The following is a 17,152-nucleotide window of genomic DNA, read 5'->3' as shown; positions in this document are numbered from 1 at the left end:
CCAATATCCAGAAACCCCTTATCCAGAAAGTTCTGTATTACAGAGAGACTGTCCCACTGAATTCATTTTATCCAAGTAATCCACACTTTAAAAAGCAATTTCCTTTTTCTCTATAACAATAAAACAGTACCTTGTACTTAATCCAAACTAAGATATAATTAATCCTTATTGGAATCAAAACCAGCCTATCGGGCTTATTTCATGTTTAGATGATTTTCTAGTAGACTTAAGGTATGAAGATCCAAATTACAGAAAGATCCATTATCCAGAAACCCCCAGGTCCCGAGCATATGATACCAGTATATAGTAAAATAAGTTTTTATGCATTTACATTAATACTTTTATATAAAGAGGGGGAGTCTATGCTGTCAGTCCAAAATCGGCAGCAAGACCACAAGTACGTGTCCCAGTAGTAAATCATAAAACAGAAATTTGTCCCAAGGTACGTTATTCATAAAATGTATTCAATAAACATATAGGGGAAACTTCACTAACCTGTGGAAATTCGCAAGAGACAGCTTCGCTCACATTGCCACACTTCGCCAGGCGAAAATTCATCAGGACAACACTAATTCACTAAAATGCAAAGTTGTGTCCAGGGCACCGAACGATGGCGAAGTTTCGTTAGCGTTAATTCGGCAAGCAAAGCGAAGTTTCAATTGATGTATATGTTGCAGCAAATACATTACACTACACAAGCCCAGTGAACCTTAATAGAATAAAATAGAGGTGTTATATTGCCCTACACATGAGCCCACTGTATAGTTTATGTGCCCTATGTTAGGAAATGTAGGGGGAAGCCAGGTACAATCTTTTGCAGCCTATCACCCTGAAAAACTGAAAGGTCGCCCGCATTTTTTGGGACTTAGAAAAATGTTCAATTTTTTTTTGAGGAAGTCCTATCTACTCTATTGCACGTCGCCAAGTCTGGCGCAAGAGGTAACGTTCAGTAAAATCCGCATCTTAGTGAATTTGCGTTGTTACGTCCAATCACCAGAGCGAAAATTTGCCCGGCGTTAGAGTGCGAAGTAGCACTACAGTCTATCTCCTTCACGAGCGACTTTACAGCAGCGCCCGTTAGTAAATCCGCGAAGTCCCGAAATGACGTCACTGTTAGTCACATCGCCCTTTAGTAAATTTGCCCCATAGTTATAAAAATATTTTAGTATATTCTGACCCCATGTGTTCCACCTTACGCGTTTCGTACCCTCCGGTACTTAATCATAGGTAGTTAACTGCTTACATAGAGCAGTGGTAATGCAGACAACACAGAAACACCAGGTCCTCGGTTCAACGCCAGTATATAATCAGCTATGATCTTGCTTTGTGTCTAAGTAAAGTAATTTAAATACTCAAACTCCATGTTTTTGTTGTGTAGGACAAAAATGCTGAGAAAGAACTGGACACCCTGATGGCATCCCAGAAGCAGTAATACAAGCACTTTTCAAGCAAACATATCGGATACTGGATATCTGTACAGTACACCAATGTAGTGTGTCCAACTAAGTAATAATTCAGTATAAAAAAACTTCAATTTTCACAAAATTAAACTCAAAGTGCTTCTGTTTTTAGTACAATTAGAATAAATAATTGAATAGATATTTATATATTGACAACTGAATAGCCTCACCTGTGACAAACCCTGCATGGTTCTCATACTACTTCCGAAACGTCTTTTAAATGAATGTAGAAGTATTGAAATATATATTATTTTAAAAATTTTGTATGGGCAATAATGGAAGACCTTAACGCAAAAGTAGCACAATAAAATATCTTTTGTTTAATTATAATTTTTCAACTCCAGATAGGTATGTTTTTTTTTGCTTCCTACTGACTTACTATATTCTCACTTGCAAACATTCTTTAGTCTATTATCTAGAAAAAAAAGATGTCCCAGGTAAAGCATGGACTTTTCATTTTGCGAACATTTATTCGCATTCGAACAATCTTTTCGTTCGCAACCCATATTACATTCCCCCCTGTGTCCATAAAGTGCGAAGCAATGGTTGTACTGTTGTTCCATATTTAGAAATTCCAGTATGCATTTGAAACAATTACAGTTTATACTTAAGTCTTTAGCTGTCTGGTTCACTTTAATATTTATGACATTAAGCAACAAATTGTAATGATTTATTGTCTGTCTAGCACAATTGCTTTTGAGTTCAGTAATGTAAAACAAATATTTATCTGAGAAAATGATCAAGGTCTGCTAGGTAAAAATTTTACTTACATCACACTTTATTACCCGGAGTTATTGTTCAATGAAACGTTGTGAGTGAATGATATCTGCCACTTAGACAAAGAAAATACAAGACATGATGCAAAATACAACGTTTTAATAACTGTCAGAAACTATGGGACAAATTCACGAACCTCCGAAAATCGCAACACTTCGACAGGCGTAGATTCGCCAGGACAACACTAATTCACTAAAATCCGAAGTTGTGCCCAGGGCGACGAACTCTGGCGAAGTTGCACTAGCGTTACTGGCGCAATCGAATCGAAGTTGAACTAGCGTCGGCTACTTTGCATATGGCGGGAAGTTAATGTTGAATGGACGTATATGTTGCAGCAAATACATTACACTACACAAGCCCGGGAAACCTTAATAAAATAAAATAAAGTTGTTATAATGCCCTACACATGAGTCCAGTGTATAGTTTATGTGCCATATGTAAGGAAATATAGGGGGAAGCTGGTTACCCCCAAAAAAATGTATGCTCTTTTGCAGCCTATCACCCTAAAAAAAGGAAAAGACAGTAGCCTTTTTTTGCAACTATTTTTTGAGGAAGTCCTATCTACTCTATTGCAGTTCACCTGGACTGAGGTGGCGAAGGTAAGTCTGGCTCAAGAGGTAACGTTCAGTAAAATCCGCATCTTAGTGAATTTGCGTAGTTACGTCCATTCTCCAGAGCGCAAATTTGCCTGGTTATGTTGTGTAAAATCACATGTAGTTGTACAACATTTGGCACAAAAAGAGGTTATAGCGTAAAAAGATATATATATATAAAAAAAATTTATTTTGTTTTATGAATTTTACACTGTTTTTACAGGAGAAATATTTCACTGACTGAAATGGTGCCATTAAAGAGGTGGTTCGCCTTTAAGTATGTTGTAGAACAGCCATACCTAACCGATTTTTCAATTGGTCTTCATTATTTGTTTTTTTTATTTATAGTTTTTTAATTATTTGCCTTCTTCTTTTGACTCTTTCCAGCTTTCAAATGGGGGTCACTGACCCCATCTAAAAAAACAAATGCTCTGTAAGGTTACAAATTTATTGTTATTGCTACGTTTTATTACTCATCTTTCTATTCAGGCCTCTCCTATTCATATTCTAGTCTTTTATTCAAATCAATGCATGGTTGCAACAACCAGATTGCTGAAATTGAATAAAAAGCTAAATAACACAAAAACCACAATAAAAAATGAAAACCAATTGCAAATTGTCTCAGAATATCCCTCTCTACATCATACTAAAAGTTAAGGCAAAGGTGAAGAACCCCTTCAACCGAACACGTAAATGGTAAATCTGAGAAGTCTAAAGAACCTTTATAAATATGTTGATTTCACACTGTGTTTGGAATGGATTATTTTTGCAATGGTGGCACTAATTCACATACAAGGGTACATTGTAGTTCTAGAAATTAGTCAAATATTTTATACCAATGTATACACTATTTTTTTGTGAAATATTTTAGAATGCTCCAGCTTTTGCCGGTCCATGCTGAAAGTTCCGTGGTTACAAAGGTAGACTGTACTTAGGGTAGGTTAATATGGGAATATAACATTCCTTCTCTGTATCTCTAATTGATAGGGACACTGTATTATGCCACTTTTTAATTTTTCTCTTTTTGGAAAGGCTGTCTCCGATAGACTCCATTTTGTCCAAATGATCCAAATTTTTAAAAATGATTTACTTTATTCTCTGTAATAATAAAGCAGTACATTATACTTTGTTCCAAACTAAGATATACAGGTAATGAATCCTCATTGGAAGCAAAACCAGACTATTGGGTTTATTTAATGTTTAAATGATTTTCTGGTTGATTGAAGCTATGAAGATCTAAATTGCGGAATGATATGTTATCCAAAAAAACCCAGGTCCTGAGCATTCTGGATAACAGGTATCTCTTTTTTATTGTAAGCCCATGAATTCCCATCTTCATTACAAAGCATCTTTCCATTTTCATATGGTACAAACAAATTAATGTTGATTGAATGGAATAGTTAATACTACAGTTAAATGCATAGATTGTACCTCCTTAACATACACTAACATACTTCCACCTTATTAGGCTAATGTAAGCAATACAGTGTTCTGTGTTCCAGTCCCTTACACTGACTGATATACTGTATATTACTTGCCCACTGTGGGGTGTGGGGATCAGAGGTAAAATAATTTGCAGGGTATTCTGTGCAGCTTTATGACACTAGACTCTCTCTCTCTCTAACCCACTGTTCAGTAGGATCAATCTCATATTTTGGGCATCTATGCCGAAAAGTTATCATTATATATTTTTAGAGCACCAACATATTCTGCAGCACTGTACAATAAAAGGTTTTAGCCAAAGAAGATAGAGATTTATATTCATACCAACCAGTAACTGATAGCAAAAGGTGAATAGGCCCTTTCCTGACCATAGAGTGAGAACGTGTAAGATACTCTACATCAGGGACCCCCAACCTTTAGAACCCGTGAGCAACATTCAGAAGTAAAAGGAGTTGGGGAGCAACGCACGCATGAAAATTGTTCCTGGGGTGCCAACTAAGGGCTGTGATTGGCCATTTAGTACCCTCTATGTGGATTGTCAACCTACATTGAGGCTCTGTTTGGCGGTGCTCAAACTAAAATTTGCCTCCTGGAATTCAAAAATAATCACCTGCTTTGAGGCCACTGGGAACAACATCCAAGGGGTTGGAGAGCAACATGTTGCTAACAAGCTACTGGTTGGGGATCACTGCTCTACATCCTTTTCGGATGGAACTTCTCTGACTAAGCACTCTTTTTGCCTGATTAGTGCCACCGTTTATGTTGGTCATAAAAGCATATTATGAGATTCAACTTGTGTATTTTTTTTAATTGATTGTGGCTTTTGAGTTTGTACATGTTTTTTGTCTGCAGGTTTCCAGTTTGGAATGTAGATGCCTTGGTTGCTAAGGTCACTCACATAAACCAGATAATGGTTTGGATTTCAGTGTGAACAAGAGAAGGTCTGAGTAGAAAAGAGAAGCAATAAATAACAAGAATTACAATGCATTGAATTATCCGACTTTTTGGTGGCAGTAGTCTGCTGCCGGTATAGCATTTAAGTTGTCAGTAAATAGCATTATGTTTATATACAAATGTTTTTAGAGCCAATGGAAAAGGTAGGGGCAATAAAACAAATGTGGGAGTTTGGGGGTTCCTAGTCTGTGTATACCACATATCAGGCAGGTTTGAAAATTCTGTTGGATGAGGTCTCTTTGGTGTATTGATGATGTCCTTGTCCACCAGGTATCTGCTGACCAACAATCAGATCGGCCCAGCACATTGGCCAGATTTACTGCTATAGGTATGGGATCCATTATACAGAAACCTGTTATCCTGAAAGTTCCGAATTATGGGATATCCATCTCCCTTAGACTTTATTTTAATAAAATAATCCAAATTTTTAAAAAAGATTTCCTTTTTCTCTGTAACAATAAAACAGTACCTTGTACTTGATCCCAACTCAGATATAATTAATCCTTATTGGAAGCAAAACATGACTATTGGGTTTAAGTGAGGAAAGACCCTTTATTCAGAAAACCCCAGGTCCAAAGCATTCTGTATAACACCATATATAACCCCAGGTCCTATGCCTGTAATATAAAAAGGTCAATTGGGGCCTCACTATAAGTGATGGGTGAATTTATTTGGCAGGCGCGAATTTGCGGCAAATTTTCACGTTTCGCCACTGGCGAATAAATTCCCGAAAATTGCAGCGAAAATTGAGCAGCAAAAAATTCACTGGCGTCAAAATATATAAATATTTGCCGGAGACCATTCTGACACCAGCGACAATTCCGACGCCGGCGACAATTCTAACTTTAATGGGCATCAGAATTGTCACCAGCGCCGGAATTGTCACCAGTGTTGGAATTGTCACCGGTGCCAAAATTCACGTTTCGCAAATTTTTCGCCGTTTCGCCAATTTCACTGGAAATTCACAAATTTTTTGGTGAAGCGAAACAGGAGAAATTCGCCCATCACTACTCACTATCTATCTCTTTTGAATACCAAAGGAATCCAGCCCCAGTGTAGTTGTATTTTCAAACCTTATCACTTGCAGATGAAAGAAAAGAAGAAAAAATGCCCATTCGATTAATGTTTTCTGGTCATAGTAAAAAGTCAGTGCTGAGGTTAAAGAACTAAAGCGAGTGAAAGAATGCTTTACATTATATTAATCATTACAAAAGTAAATGCATGGTTTGAAAAAGAAACTACTGATAAGCTCTGTTGAAACCTGAAATGAATATTGTCGTTATGTTACTAGAATGTTTGAACAAGGAATGCAGAGAGGGCATCCGGAAACATTTGTCCCGACATGAAGTCTCCACATACAACAACCCGAGTTTTTCACTGTACGGCTTGCTTAGTCCTTGTTTGTTTCAGATCTAGAGCTGTACGGACATGTGTCATTAAAAATACAGTTTTTATGGTGAAACAGCATCAAGATATTTTAATGTTGTCGGTAGTTGGCATCAAAGAAATTGGAGCTACAGATATACACAAGGGGGCACATTTACTAAGGGTCGAAGTGAATTTTTGAATTTAAAAACTTAGAATTTCGAACTAATTTGTGGGTACTTCGACCATCGAATAGGCCTAAATTCGACTTTGATTCGAAGTAAAAAAGTTTGACTTAGAAAATCGAAGGACTGTCTCTTTAAAAAAGTTTTACTTTGACACTTCGCCACCTTAAACCTGCCAAATGAATATGTTATTGTAGGGGGAAGATTTATCAAGGGTCAAATACAAAATTTTTCGAGTGTCAGAGTTCACACATTCAAAATGTAATCCCCCTATTTCACACCTCAACTATCGAAACAGTCCTAATTTAAATATTTGCCACCTAAAACCTGCCGAGTTCATGTAAAAGTCAATGGCAGAGGTTCGTTGAGCCATTTGGAGATGTTAATAGCCTTCCTGACATTCAAATTTTTTTGGAGAAAACTTTATTCATACGAATCAAATACGATTCGAATTTTCGGGTCAGAACCATTACCTTGAATTTTCCCCTCTGCCTTTGCGCCCTAGGCACGTGCCTCTTCTGCCTACCCCTAATTCCGGCCCTGGGGCTGCTATCTTCTGAGAATTATTTTGTCACACGTCAATTTCGGCACCCGCAAAATTTTTATATGTGCGCCTATTTTGTCCAAATGCATTAAAGTCAATGGGCGTCAGAATAATTTTGACGCTCTGGATTTTTTATGCGTGACACTATTTGGATGCGTGCCCAAATTTTTTTGATGCAGTGGATTTTTCACAGCGAATTTGTCATCAGTGAATTTTGTCTGCAATTTCACAAATTCGCAGTGAATTCGCGCCGGGCAAATTTATTTGCCCATCACTATTCATGGATCCACAGGAGATTAATAATAACTAATGGGTACCAAACATAAATGGGTTACTGAACATAAGCCTTCGTTTTTATATAAACGATTAATTGTATTACAATTATTATTATTATATTGTAGCAATAAAAGCTTGCAACCACCCATCCACTTATTTCATTGAATACTGTATAGGTTTGCCAAGACACACATTTATATTTGTATGTATATTTATATATACACAGCTCCCAGGGGTGCTTCGCCAATGAGGCGAGTTGAGGCTGTCGCCTCAGGCGACAGCGCCCCACTAGGTACCAGGGGCAGCAAAAATGCTGCTCCTGGTACTTTAAGAGCGAATTTCCAGGGGAGGGGGGCAGCAGCAACTGCTGCTGCCTCAGGCAGCGGAGGGACCAGGATCGCCCCTGACAGCTCCCTCTATTGTTTAACTTACTCAATATCTACACTTTTGGAATGTACCTGATTGTTTTAAGTATATTAGCACAGAGGACAAGCCCTGTGGATTTCAGGTACTTATATATAACTTTTTCAGGTACTTATATTTACAACCCATTTGGGTTGGGACACTGTGCTAAATGTAAATAAAAAAGAGAATACAATAAGTTGCAAATGCATACACCTTATATTTAATTGCAAATAGTACAAAGACAACGTATCAAATGTTAGGAAACTAAGAAATGTTATTGTTGTCTGAAAAATACATGTTCATTTTGAATTTGATGCCAACAACACATTTCAAAAAAGTTTGGGCGAGGGGCATGTTTCACCCCATCTTTTAACAACTCCCTGTAACCATTTGGGAACAAAGGACAACGATTGCTGTAGTTTTGAATGTCATATGGTGTCCATTTCTTGCATAGGAATGTATTTAGAACAGCATTACCAAATTTTCTTCTTATTTAAAAAGCCTTTAGGCTTTTAGCCTTTTAGCTTTAGGGCATCACAGCAATGTTTCAGGCCATGCGATGCTGAAGCTTGATAAAAGGCCGTATGGCCTGAAACGTTGCTGGTGATTGCAATTTTTTGTGGACGCGGCAGATTTTTCACCGGCGAATTGTCACAGCAGTTTTGTAAATGAATTTGATTGTGGCGAAATGCATAAATTCACTGCAAATTCATTTCTGGCGAATTTATTCACCCATCCCTATGGGGAGTAAGGGGTTGACAGTCTGGGTGGTAAACTGCAAGAGAATGTAGATCCCTGTCTATGTAAATGGACACCAACTGGGTTATTTATCAAAGGTCGAGTTTTTGTGAGGTCTTTCTAACCTGAATAAACTCACAACTTGAATGTTTGCTTATTTATGAAAAAAAACTTGATTGAATACAATCGGGGGGAAGAACTTGAGTACTCAAATTGATCAAGTTATCTGTTAAAAAAAAAAAAATAATATACCTCGAATTTATTGAGTTTTCGAGTAAAACCACTGTAAAAAATCCGAGCAACACGAATGCAAAAAACATCTTCAAATGATTTGAGGGACCTCTGCCATTGACATTGACAGGTTTTAGCTGGAGTATTTTTAGTGAAACTAAAATCTTTCAGAAAAACACAGCTCGACCTTTAATAAATAACCCCCTAAATAGGAAAGCTTTATCTGTACCAGAGGTCTGTTATGCCTGTTGAAGTTTGTGCTTCAAAGGAAAGGGAAAGGCATTTTTACTTAGGGTGCCAAAAGTTAGGCACCCCAAGTGATTGTATCTACTTACCTGACACCCTGGGCCGGTGCTCCTATCAGGAGAAAACTGCAATGGCCGAGGTTATTTCAGTGAGCATCAAGGAGCGTTAGTCTGCTTCTTCTTTCTTGAAATTTCCAAGGGCAGACGCATGCGCAGTAGAATTAAATAGCTGGTTTTTCATTAAAGTCCGGCTTTTCGCTCTACTGTGCATGCGCAACTGCGAGAAGAAAGAAAATGCAGGAAGAGAATCACTCCGTGGTGCTCACTGGTATAACCTTGGGCCTGTGCAGTTTTCTGCTGATAGGAGCACCTGCCCGGGATTTCAGATAAGTAAATACAATCACTTGGGGGTGTCTAACATTTGGCACCCCAAAGTATAACATGCTTTTCCTTTAAAAGGTAAACTGTTCAAAGGCAGCTAGATAAGTTCCCCGTTAGTTTCAGTCTTTTCTGGTTTGTGTAATAAGATTCCCTTTTGTCTTGTAATAATAAAGCTTTACAGTAATGTCGCATGGGGGATCATCTGCTTTGTGTTTAGGCCATTAGGCTCTGTATACATAAGTAGAAATAACTAGCATTCAGGGAGCAGCTTTGCAACATTTCTGACTATGATGTTATTCTGGTGGAATCTGTTATCTAGGTCTCTTACCTGGAAAACAAGCATTTAGCATTCTCTGCAGAGAGGTTACTTATTGCTGAAGATTGTTATGAGTTGTAATTAAATGATCATGATTTGTTTCCAAAGTGCCTATATGAGAGCCTAGGGTAAAGAGAGATCTGTCTCTACTTTCAGCTACTTCTGATTCTAATTCTGTTTGGAATGTAGAAGTTATGCACTGAAACAGGCTATCCATTCCTATATATGTATATACTGTATGTACCCCCTATTGTAAAATATAAGGATATTAGAAGTTACTAAGATACAACGTTAATCAGATAAGAGATTATTGAAACAAAGGCTACAATTTAAGAAGATCGCAAATATTATTAATATTTCTTGGTGCACTGGAAGGTCCCTGATATAGAAATTGAGGAAATTTGGCTGCTCGTGACCCTTTATGGAACTTAGGATAGCAGTATGCACCAGCTTGACACTCAGATCAACAGTTATTTACAGGGCAGCATAAGTATCACATTGGCAACACATTTTCAGTAACTGTGCATGAACCTCTGCTTCCTTATTTCTCTTTTACTGCAGCTCAATTATTAATGAAAGAACTGGCCATTAGGTAGGTAACCTTTAAAGATAGCCATGGGTAATAAAGACGGATCAAATAAACAATAAACTGTAAGGTTTTTACTAGGCTATCAATTTCTCCCACAACATCCTGTATAAATTATCAGCAGGAGGTTTGTTGCCAGCCGCTGCTGTACTAGTGCGTGACTAACTCTCATACAGTTAGCTGATTGCTGATAAGGTAATCATTGAATTGCTTGAAGGGAGGCACCGCGCTGATAGGTTAAACTTATACTGTACCAAGTGTTAAAAGGCCAATATGTCAATAATAGGGTGCTTGTATATAACAACATATTATATAATGAATGTAAGAGAACTGATACTGTACATGCTTATAAGTAACCATTCCTGGATTTGCCAGGCAGGCACCCCAAGGCCAAATATCACACTCACCTGAACACTCCTGCTCACTCCATTCTGCTGTCCCACCACTTGTTTGCGCACGTGTTCTCTTCTATTTTGGGGAATTTACATGCAGGAGATTTAAGCAGAGAAATTTCCTGTGTGCCCAATTGTAAACGCTTTATGAAAAATTGGAAAATTATATTAAACACATAATTAAGCTACCAAAAGTACACATAAATATATGCTTCCCATCTTTCTCGGTTTGAAAACCAAGAAACATTTAGCCTCACCCGTGATCTGCATGGACCAAACCCTGAGTCTGCAGAGCAAAAAAATTGACCACAGTCATGGCATCTGTTAAAAGCTATGTGGTTGTGATGTAGGCCACACTACTTTAATAAACTTATAATAATAAGTCATATTTGGGCACTGCCCTTTATGAACTCTACATATAATGTGACATTCAATAGCTCAGAGGCCAAGAATGGAAGCAATCAAGTTCATTAGATATAAGTCCAAGTCCAAGTGCCACTTTTGTCAACACACAAGCACCCAAATTGCCTCCCGTTACCCCTTGCATTACTATATATGGGAATTGCATGATACAACGGTTTGAAATTCTCCTACACCTTTGGGGGAGCGATTAATAGGGCATAAATTTAGGGCATTTGGAGTAAAAACCCAGCAAGCAAAAACCTCAAACTTGTTACATGTGCCATAGGCTTAATACCATCTATCTCACTTTGGGGCAGATTTACTAAAGGGCGAAGTGACTAACGCTGGCGCCGATTCGCCAGCGTTACCGCTTCCAGGCACTTTGCCGATTTACTATCGGGCGCAGGCGTACCTTGGCTAGTGAAAGCGCTCTCTATCGTCAGGCGAATTTTCACTCTTGCGAATGGACGTTACTCTGCAAATTCACTAAGATAGGGATTTTACTGAACATTACCTTTCGCCAGACTTGCCTTCGCTAGCTCAGACCAGGCGAAGTGCATTGGAGTGCATAGATCTTCCTAAATCTTCTGTTACGCACATCATATTTTTAGTGGAAAAAGTTGCTAAGTCCCAAAAAACGCTGGCGTCCTTTCCTTTTTCAAGAGTGATAGACTGCAAAAGTCCTTATAAATTTTTTCCATACATTTTCTAACATATGGAACATAAACTATACAGTGGGCTCATGTGCATTATAACAACTCTATTTTCTTTATTAAGGTTCCCTAGACTTGTGTAATGTAATGTATTTGCTGCAACATATACGTCATTTCTTTAAAATTCCCGCTGTATGCAAATTAGCCTGAGTGAAGACCTCAGAATTGAACGATAGCGCATCTATGCTTTGATTGCCGAAGTAATGCTAGCAAAAATTCGCCAGCATTCGGCGCCCTGGACGCAACTTTGCATTTTAGGAAATTAGCGTTGTCCTAGTGAATTTACACCTGGCGAATTTTCACCATTTAATAAACGTACCCCTTTGTTTTTTTGCTTTTTTTTAAATTCAAATCACCCCCCTCCTTTTGTTGTTCTATATTTGGTCAAAGTCCATTTAGCTCATAACAAAGTTAAAGCTATTATGGTTCCAAGATTATGTAGTAAGGCAAATAAGTGTTCTCCTCGTATCTCACCTTCAGGCAAGCAACGTTCCCTCCCAATGTACTTCAGACTGGCCCCCAGTCACTGCTTTGATTGTAACATCACGGGTTTAAAAAAAAAAGGTCGATAGACCTAATGTAATATTAACAAATATATGAATGTGGGTAGTTTGTAATCTTGAGGAGTCTATTCAATGATTTTGCTCACTGACAGGCTTCTTCTACAGTTCTACTTCTACAGTTCTGGTTGTATGTTGTGATCTATTTCCTATTTACCTCTTTAGAAGTATTTTTCATAATAATATTTTCTTATGAAATTAATGGTTTTATGTGCATCTATGCTCACTCTGATCACTGTTTCTTCAAATAACCAGTGAATTTCTGATTTTCTTTATAAAAATATTGTGTAATGTCAGTCTACCCTTACAAGGAGCCAGCAGGGGACATGTTTGCAGGTATTTATTACAGTGCTAATTGGTAATGTCTGTTTTATAACCATTATTTCTTTTAGCCTCCTTCCTTTAATTACCATCCTCCCCTGGGTCTCTCTATCCTAAGCTTTATAAGTATGTATTTGTAGCACCAGTTGCCTGCATTAATTGTTAGAAAACAATTTTAAAAATTTCAAATAATTTTTTTTTTCCAGATGTAAAAGCCTCTCTAATTAGCTGTCATTATTTGGGCTTCTACATACAAACAGATCAAATCACAGCCACAACCAAACAATTGTCAGAAAGAAAATATGTGTATTTTTAGAACAATAGTATCTTTTTAGAAACCCTGGTGTAAGACAGGAGGGATTTACAGAAAATCTATACCTGTGAACAATGTTGGTCTCAATAAAAAATATACTGCATTAAACAACTGGTATGTAAACCATTTTCAGAAAAAAAATTCTAAATTGCCAATCCTTAATAGAAAATTACAATTTTAAGTACTAAGGACCGCCACTGGGATCATGCGATTCAGTGGGGCAAATTCACTAAGATTCGTAGCTGCGCCAGGCGTAACTTCGCCACACTTCGCCAGGCGTAGTTTCGCCAGCGCTTCGCAAATTCACTAAAATCCGAAGTTGCGCTCAGGGGTGGCGTATGGTTGGGAAGTTGCGCTAGCGTTGATTCGCTAAGTGAAGCGAAGTTACGCTAGCGAAGGCTAATTTGCAAACGGCGCCAAATTCAAATTTCAATGGAGGAATACGTATCAGCACTACAAATGCCTAGAAAACCTTCAAAACATCAAATTAAAATTTTATTTTGCCCTACACATGTGCCCACTGTATAGGTAAGTTGCCATGAGTCAGGAAATGTAGGGGGGAAGGAGGGGAGCCCCAAAAAATTTTTCGATCTTTTTCAGCCAATCACCCATAATGTAGAAAACAGGCCAGCGTTTTTTGGGACTTAGAAAAAATTTTGACTTTTTTTGAAGCAATCCCTATCTACTCTATTGCGCTTCGCCTGGTCTGAGGTGGCGAAGGAAGTCTAGCGTAAAAGGTAGCGTTCAGTACACTGCGCGCGTTAGTGAATTTGTGTATTTACGTCCATAGCGAAACTTCGCCAGGCGTAAGGGTGCGAAGTTACACTAGCGAATCTACGCCAGCGTTCGTTAGTGAATTTGCGCAGTAACGAAAATGCCAAACGCTAGCGAAGTAACGCTAGCGATCGGCACTTCGGCGCTTAGTGAATTTGCCCCACAGTGCACACAAACGTGTTAGGTCACATCAGCCAATTAATGGACAAAGTTCTGTGTTTTACTCCTAAACTTCTTTTTGTTACAGTTAGAGCTGGTCAGATGATCTCTGAGGTGGCTCAAGGTAAGAGATGTAAAAGAGCAATATTATATACTGATATATGTATTCCAGTTTTTTAAGATTCTTTAATAGGCCACTTAAAATGATATTAACTATCAGTTGGTTAAAGGTTTACTCTGGGGGTATTTCAACGTTCCTTGCAATACAGAAATTACCTTCTTCGGGGCATGTACCTTGCTGTAGTATTTGTTCTTGCGATCCTTTCAGATATGTTTGATGAACTTTGCACTTTTCTATAATGCATCTTGTAATTGTGCCTAGGACTGTGATTTTACACACAAACACATACCAGACTGCAGTAAGGGTACTGCAGAATTGTGTTTTAGAAAAAATTCAGCGCAGTGGAAATCATATCGCAGTAGTAGAGACATTTTATTGCTTCAGTACGTGCTTACATCCATATCATAAATGAAAATAAACAGGCATCTATGGTAAAAACTATAAACACTATAATGACTTTATTGTAGAATACTAGTCTTACATATTTGGCATTTTACAAAGGGTTGCTGAAAACAAAAGCTTTTCCAAGGTACATCTTTCATGAGTACATGAGAACACAAAAAATTGTTTATATAGGATTATTCTAACACAAAATATAAAATACATATACTCAAATATCATATAAAGCCATGTGCATATCTATATATTAAGAAACCAATTTCACAGACATTAGCTAAGTTCAGAGAGAGGAAGCCTAGGGTTATTTTTCTATTCAACCTGAGGTTTATTTGTATACAGTACAGGTATGGGATCCGTTATCCGGAAACCCATTTTCCAGAAAGCTCTGAAGTCCGTAGACTCCATTTCATCCAAATAATCCAAATTTTTCAACATTATTTCCTTTTTCTCTGTAATAATAAAACAGTACTTTGTACTTGATCCAAACTGAGATATAATTAATCATTATTGGAAGCGAAACCAGCCTATTGGGTTTATTTAATGTTTACATGATTATATAGTAGACGTAAAGCATGAAGATCAAAATTACGGAAAGATCTGTTATCCAGAAAGCCTCAGGTCCCAAGCATTCTGTATAACAGGTCCCATATCTGTATTACAAATTATATATAATAAATCCAGTTAGATCAGAGTTGTCCAACCTGTGGGCTCCATGTGCAGTTTATAAACAAGTACAACATCTTTCCACAGTCAGACAAAAGCCAGTCATTTGGCTTAAAGTGATTAGACCTTAATAATATAAAGTATAAGGACTTTAAATATACTGGGATATTCCATTTGGATATGGAAATGGATACTCCATTTCATATGGAAGACCTAATACACTATATACAATACTCTACATACAGGAAAACGGAGAACAGGTGGCTGCCTCAGCTTTATATATAATATAATTGTATACTTTTTAATATATTATATTCTTTAATGTAATAAAATAAAGAATATACAGTATTTCATTCAGTCTTCCTCCACATATACATCCATGCTGAAAACACCTGAACTAGACTCACTTTTATGGACAGGCCAGCCAATCAAAACACTGACTGAAAAGCAGAAGGTGAGTGCTCTTTAAAGCCATGATCATCTAACTGATGTACTCCTGGTTGCTGACTTGGAGGTTCGTTCAGATACAGTTCCCAGGCATAAAGAGAAATTTTTAAGTTCCTTATAGTGATGGGCGAATTTATTCACCAGGCGCGAATTCCCGCGATTTGCCACCGACGAATTAGTGAAACCGCCGTGAAAATATGCCGGCGCCGTTTTGAGAATTTTCCGCCGTTTCACAGGAAATTAGCGAATTTTTCGCTAAACACCCCAAATTCGCCCATCACTAGTTCCTTATACTTGATACTCCTTGATGCCCTCTAATTACCATATATGTATAAAGAAAGTATGCATTATACCATATCTAAACATTAATATATAATGCTACAGGCAAAATTTCAATCTATTATATTCAATTATGGTACACTTTTTGTAGTGCATTTACTACTATGGCAGTGCCCATCTGGCAGCATACAGCAAATGTAGAAGCAAAAGTACACAGCTCTGCAAAATAAAAGCCACTATTGAATATTGCATAGATTTGATAGTTCACCACTTTGTGACCATTCATTTCTAAGGTATGAGTATTATTTGTGGTTTTTGAGTTATTTAGCTTTTTATTCAGCAGCTCTTCTGTTTGCAATTTCATCAATCTGGTTTGCCCTAGCAACCATGCACGGATTTAAAGGAGAAGGAAAGGTTAAAACTAAGTAAGCCTTATCAGAAAGGTCCTTCTAAATAAAACAGTAAACCCCCAAAGTAGTGCTGCTCCGAGTCCCCTGTCAAAAGAAACACTGCATTTCTTTCCTTCTATTGTGTACACATGGGCTTCTGTATCAGACTTCCTGCCTTCAGCTTAAACCTCATTGCCCTGGGCAAGAGCATGCTCAGTTTGCTCCTCTTCCCCCCTCCCTTCTCTGCTGTAATCTGAGCCCAGAGCAGGGAGAGACTCAGGCAGGAAGTGATGTCACACCATGTTAATACTGCAGCTGCTATCCTAAACAAACAGAGAGTTTCTAGAGCTTTTTCCTCAGGTATGGTAAAACATTCTACAGAATAAATATAGCATTCTAGCTTGCACTATTGCAGCTAATCTATTGGCAATAAAATGCCTCAGTATCTTTCCTTCTCCTTTAAATAAGATACTGGAATATGACTAGGAGAGGTTCTGAATAGAAATATGAGTAATAAAAAGTAGCAATAACAATATATTTGTAGCCTTACAGAGCATTTGTTGCTCTTTCTTCAAATTTCCCGGGGCAGACACATGCACAGTAGAACGAAATAGCCAACTTTTTAGTTAAAGTTCAGCCTTTCGCTCTACTGCGCATGTGCAACCGCACGAAGAAAGAAGAAGCTACGCGGTGCTCACTGGAAGAACCCTGGGCCGGTGCA

The sequence above is a fragment of the Xenopus laevis genome, chromosome 5L, assembly GCF_017654675.1.
Source record: "Xenopus laevis strain J_2021 chromosome 5L, Xenopus_laevis_v10.1, whole genome shotgun sequence".
Taxonomy (NCBI): domain Eukaryota; kingdom Metazoa; phylum Chordata; class Amphibia; order Anura; family Pipidae; genus Xenopus; species Xenopus laevis.
Note: the sequence above shows the minus strand (reverse complement) of the source record.